The 6,000-nt window shown below is 45.7% G+C and overlaps 1 protein-coding gene across 3 annotated transcripts in view; it reads right to left on the reverse strand.

The window, feature by feature from the left end:
• The window catches only part of FUT8 (fucosyltransferase 8), a 101,127-nt gene extending 95,413 nt beyond the window's left edge, over positions 1-5,714 (reverse strand). For all 3 annotated transcript variants that reach the window (XM_082283427.1, XM_082283429.1, XM_082283426.1), the window contains exon 1: positions 5,607-5,714. The gene's annotated coding sequence lies outside the window, so the exon portion shown is untranslated. The remainder of the gene's footprint in view (positions 1-5,606) is intronic.
• Positions 5,715-6,000: the final 286 nt, after the last annotated feature.

Here is a 6,000-nt window from a genome sequence, read left to right on the forward strand (position 1 = left end):
ACCCAACCAGTCTTTTTTATATCATCTAGCTCTCCAGCAATCTGTAATGTCCAAATCTGGATACGAGAATATTGTTGGCGACAGAGCTGAAAATCTTGCTAAAGTCCAGGAAGATTAAATCCACTGTTCTTCCCTCATCCAAAGTCAGTCATTTTACCATAGAAGGCAATCTGCCTTTTTACCTTTAATAAATCCATGCTGATTGCTCCCATTCACTTCCTTCCTCTTGTGTCCAGAAATGTGCTCCAAGAACACCCACGCCCTTATTTTCCCCAGGGACAAAAAGGAAGCTACCCAGTTTGTAGCTCTTTGGGCTGTATTTTGGCCTTTTTATGCATTTGTTCAGCCATTGGGAGGGTCTTCTGGTATCTAAGATGCTTCAGAGATGATGGGGAAGAACCTCACTGTGACTCTGGCACGCCCTATCAGCATTCACAGGCAGGGTGCATTTGGCCACACGCATAGGTAGGGTTTGAGTTCTCTCAATAATCCCCAACTGAATCCTCAGCCACTGCTGGTAGTTGCTCTCCTCAAACCCCTGTTACTAAGCACAGAGGCCTGGGAGACCTTGCTGGCAATGACTCACCAAGGAACAGAGGGATCAGGATACTCCAGCCTTATCTGTATCCACCCTCACTATGACACATCATTACCCAAAAGAAGCTCATATTTTACTTGTCCTGCTTTTCACTACTCAAGTACTAGAAGAAACTCTTCTTGCTGGCCTTGATCTCCCTCGTAGGTGTCATCTCTAGATGAGCATTGGCTCTCTTGATGTCATCCCTACATACTAGGACAATTTTTCTAAATTTCTCCTTCGTAGCCTGTCCCAGCTGGCCCTGCTTGCATATCCCATTTTTGCACTACAGCTCAGACATGAGTTCCCCATGAAGTCAAGCTCACCTCTTGATAGGCCTGCCTGTTTTCCTGGCTATCAGGATGGAGCACTGGCATCTAAATTTATTCCCAGTGATATCCCTGCTGGATCCAACAAGTATGAAAATATAAGCTATCCACATAAACAAAAGGGTGGAAAAGAGAGGAAGCAATAAAATTTGACTAAAGAAAGAACTGCAATGTGGGAAAAAGCTGATACAGTTGACAAGAGTGAACACAATCTTGAGTTTGGGATAGAGACCAAGTCTGAGATAGGTAGGAAGACAGGCAGGAAAGGAAAAAACAAATTCAGATGAGGGAAGCCAGGAAGAATGAAGCACAAAACTGAAGGTGGAAAACTACAGAAGACAAGAGGAGCCAGTGGAAATTCACAACACGGAGAGGACAGACCCTCTTTATGACAGAGAACTGGATGTGAAACTGAGGATAGTGGACAGAAACCTGAGACCAGCAGAGAGAACTGTGAAAAGCTAAAAAGGATTCAAACAGTGAAAGAAACTATAAACAATTTATTAGAACCTCTATGCACAGCAGTTCTGGATGTTAGATAAGAAGCCCTTTAGCAAGAAACAAACTGTTTACTTGGGGAAAATAGGATTGTGATAAAAATTTCAGAATAGGACAAAGACTGGGACAGGGAGATATTACACAAGGAATAAGCAGAAAAATCAGCATCCAACAGAACATGCTCACTGCCAGAGCCTGGAATAGAACCCAAGATTCCAGAGTTTCACCTCTACTTTCAAACACTTAAAAATCTCAGAAAACCATACACAGGCAACATCATTTGGGCCACAGCCGAATCACAAATTACTAGTATCACATTGCCAGCTAGCTCAAATGGCACAAGTCTCATGGCAAAATAGACAAATTTCAGCATTTTTAAAGACTTATATACTATATGCATATTAGTCATATATGCAACCCCACAGGACAGGGGATTTCCTCCTGTCCATCAAGCTTGCTGACTTTTTTTTAAATCTAGAATGCTGAACATTTTGGTTATGCACAAAGAATTTCACGGAGTTTTAAACAGTTGACTATCAAAAACCTAACATCGATTCAAAAAAAATACAGTCACATGACAAAAATTAAAGGTTATTTGATCTTGTTCTCTGTGCCCTTGTGCCCAAGGTACTCTTGCTGTGTTACTGAACAAAATGCTAGAAAAAAAAAAAAAATAACAATGTTATATTACATAAGGACCTTGCCATATGCACTGCAAATGTTGGCAAGTGTGTTGTTCATGAGAGAGGTAATGCAGGAAAAGGGACAGAATTAATATTGTCCTGGAAAATTTTCTTTTCTTCTTCTTTCTTGCACACAAATAATTTTTAAAAGAAAAAAAATATATTAAAAAACCCCACAAACTTTTAATGAGCAATCCACTTTTCATCAAAACTATGGACTCAGTACTTTGGGGTTAACACTGCAACAGATCTAAGTATTTATACTTGCAGACTACATCAACACACACCATACTACAAATCAAGCAGTGAGGTCTTTTCTAGATAGGCATTCATGGATTGCTGTTGAGGGGTTTATTAAAAACAACAAAGAAAAGCCAGATTACTGTTAGTAAATTAGAACTTTATGGGAAAACATCTTAGAACACATAAATCATTAAAACATTCATAGATTATTTTGAAAAATCATATCATAAAGGTCCTAAATTGGATATTCAACACAAAGGAATACATAATAGATCTCAGGAGACGTATGTGAAAATATTACTAGTGAAACATACAGGCACTAGAGACTGAAGGTAATGAAACAGCAAAAGAGGAAATTAAGAAGGTACAGTATGAACAGCACATAAACAAATAGTAAGGCCACACATTATCTGACACCAAGAAAAAGGATTCAATATCACACACTGAACACCATCTATGCCATTCTATGCTATATACTGAAAGCAACATTGTAGGGGAAAACATAACATTTAGCCCTACATTTACAGGTCACATTACAGTTCTTACAAGAATCTCTAATTCTAGCTTTTCATGACTTATAAGAGCTTGACCTTGCAACTTCAAAGTTCTTTGGATACAGTTTTTGTTGCACAATATCAAAACACATACTCTATTTCCCTAAAAAACTCACACATCACTTCACCTGCAGATTATTTTCATCCTACAAGAAATGCATATTAATGCAATCATACATAGCATGCATCATCTACAATTGTATTCCTTATCATATTAAAAGCATATTCTATGACCAAACAACAAGCTTTTGAACGAGTCCAGAAAATTAAGTTGCTTTTGCTTTGACACTAGCTCCCCCTCCAGACCAGCCTAAGATTATAGTAATGACTTTTTACTTTAATTGTGACTCTGCAACAAGATATAAATACTCAAGTCCAAACCTTCTTCATCTTTACCCACTTAAATGTCAATGAACAGACCGATCTGATAAAATATAAATAAAATTATCATATATTATTTTTAACTGCATACATTCCAAGCCTGGGAAAATCATTTGGTTTAGAAAAGATCTGACAGATAAAGCACCTATTCCATACTGCCACACAAAGACAGAAATGGACCAAAAAAAAATTTTTTTACACTGTGAATGGTGTGCAATATTTGTAATACATAAGCATTCAATTATACAAACAAGTCTCTATTTGCAGTCTCAATAAAGTGATCATAAACCACAGATGTCAAACCAAAGGGAAGCCCCTGTGTGGTTTAGTACAACCTTTACTGATTCACTTAGGGTGAAGTAGCTCCATTTCTACTCCAGCAAGTATAGCTCACTTTTTTTTTTTCTCATATTAGCTAGAACTAGTATCTTTGCAGTTGTTCAGCTCATGAAACTGCCAAAATTTTAAACAAATGAAGACAAAGGACTAAAAGGGAAAGAAAGCTACAACTTCCAACTGACCACCTGTATTTCCCAGTTGTCAAATGTCCTGGCAACTACATCACTAAAAGAGTGAATTTGCCTAATTCAACACTCCAAGTTGATTCCTGCCTTTCCCTCATTGTTGAGCTTCTCACTCAGAAAATATGAGTAACTAATTATACTTCCAACTTTGAAAAAGGCTGTCTTATTACATGTAGTTGGGAAAATATGCAAACTTTGCAATATGCTAGTGTGCCTGCTTAAGGTACATATACCTATGAAACCCTAACAAGCATCAATAAAAATCTCGCAGTAAGCATAGCTGCAATAACCAGAGAAACAGACGCTACTGGAACTACATCAAAGCAGAGTCACCAACTCCTCATAACTAATTTTCTTTAATAATGAAAGGAATTATAGCAGAGTTATCTGTAAAAGCACCCCAAGCACTAGCAGCAGAAGCAATGTTGGCCACTTATTTGCTTTTGCAGTTCAGACTTTTCTGAAGTTTTTGACGACTTGTAGTGGAAAACTAGTAGGAAAAATAAATAAGATTAATACTATAAAATCAAGAAACCTTTTCATGCTCGCTCTTTCTGAAGTATTTACTCCACTGACTTTCAGGCCTAGACATTAAGATCCTGTACTTTGGGATAGAAGGAGTATGTGTGTATATATGTACACATGTATACTGAAACATACAGCTTTCAGCTATATGTTTCAGTATACAAACACACACAGACACAGAGAACTGCCAAGTGCTAATACAAGATCGCAGATAAAGTACAAGAACATTCTGAACACAGGGTTGTTTCCCACATCCATGTACACACAGCATGTGCATCACACTGTACCATGCGTGCGTTAAGGGCGCAAGGACAGCAGGTACTGCCCCGAGGAAGTGACAGTCTTTGAACAAACAATTTTACAGCTGATGTCTTTGCCCATAGGCTTCTGGTACAACCGGCACCACTGCACTGTAGTTCCTGCCTCTTGTACCCTCCACCAAGAGTTTCTGAAAGCAGAGGATCACAGCCTGGTCTTTGCATCAAGAACACAGTGCGCGCACTACCTGCACACACGTGTGAAAGACCTGAGCATACATCAAACACTAACTCGCCTAGAGGTAAATCGCCACAGCCTTACCAGTAACAGGATCCACGACCAAAGCAGTTAATTGTGCCGAAATACAGGAAAGGTCTCCGTGGGAAAAGCCCCAGGCAACAACCGATGGCTCTGTACCCGTGTCAGACAAGCACTTCCTCGAGCTACCAAGCGGCCCTAGAGCGTGAGGTCCGTCCTCAAAGCCCACGTTTCCCATGTACTTCACCCTGCCAAAACCAGGCGTCCCCTCGGGCGTCCGCAGTTCCCGGGACAAGGAAAGTTGGAGGCCGCTCCCCGCGCCCTGCGGCCGCGGCGCACGGCACCGTGGCAGCCGCGCTCAACGCTGCGGGAACCCCGCTGCCCACGCCGCGCCCGGGGCAACGCTGCCGCCCCGGGCTCGCACGCATCTCCCTCCCGGGCCCGGCCCGGCCCCGCCGCCGACGGTGATGCCCCGGCCGCCCGCCGAGCCCGGCCTCCCCTTCCTCCGCCGCGCTCTCCGGCGGCCCCAGGCCCCACCAGCGACCCTCAGGTGAGGGAGCCCACGGGGACCCCGGCACACGGCGGGGACCGGCCCCCTCCCCGCCATCACCACCCTGGCGGCGGCGGCAGCGGTTGCTGAGCAGCGCCCGAGTCGCAAAAGCGGCGCCGCCAGGCCCGGGGGAGGGATGGGGAGCGACGGCCGGAGCAGCCCCGTCTCGCCTCGGTACCCGCTTCCCCGCCGCCACGGCTGCCGCTCAGCCCCCGCATCCCCTTACCCGAGTGCCGGCGCCGCCGGCGGAGCCCGCGCTGCCGCTGCCGCGGGTGCCGGGCGGGGGGGCGGCGGGGCGGGCGGCGGAGCGGCGGGAGGAGACGGAAGCAGGAACCCGCCGCCGGCGGAGCGGAGCCGGCGGGGACGGGGCGCGGGGCGCGGGCAGGGCGCGCGCCGAGGGCGGGGAGCGGCGCGCGGGCAGCTGTGACAGCGGCGCACGGCCCGGGCAGCGCGCGCCCCCGCGAGCGCGGTAGGAAGAGCCGCGCCGCGGGCGCGCGCCTGCCGGGAAAAGCAGCCTATGGGAGCGCGAGCCGGGCCTCGGTGCCGCGGGAGCGCCCCCGTCACGGAGCGCCGGAGCGCGCATGCGCGCCCCGGACCTGCCGCCGCCGCTGCCCCCGGCC

This window comes from Coloeus monedula (assembly GCF_965178545.1).
Source record: "Coloeus monedula genome assembly, chromosome: 6".
Classification (NCBI taxonomy): Eukaryota; Metazoa; Chordata; class Aves; order Passeriformes; family Corvidae; genus Coloeus; species Coloeus monedula.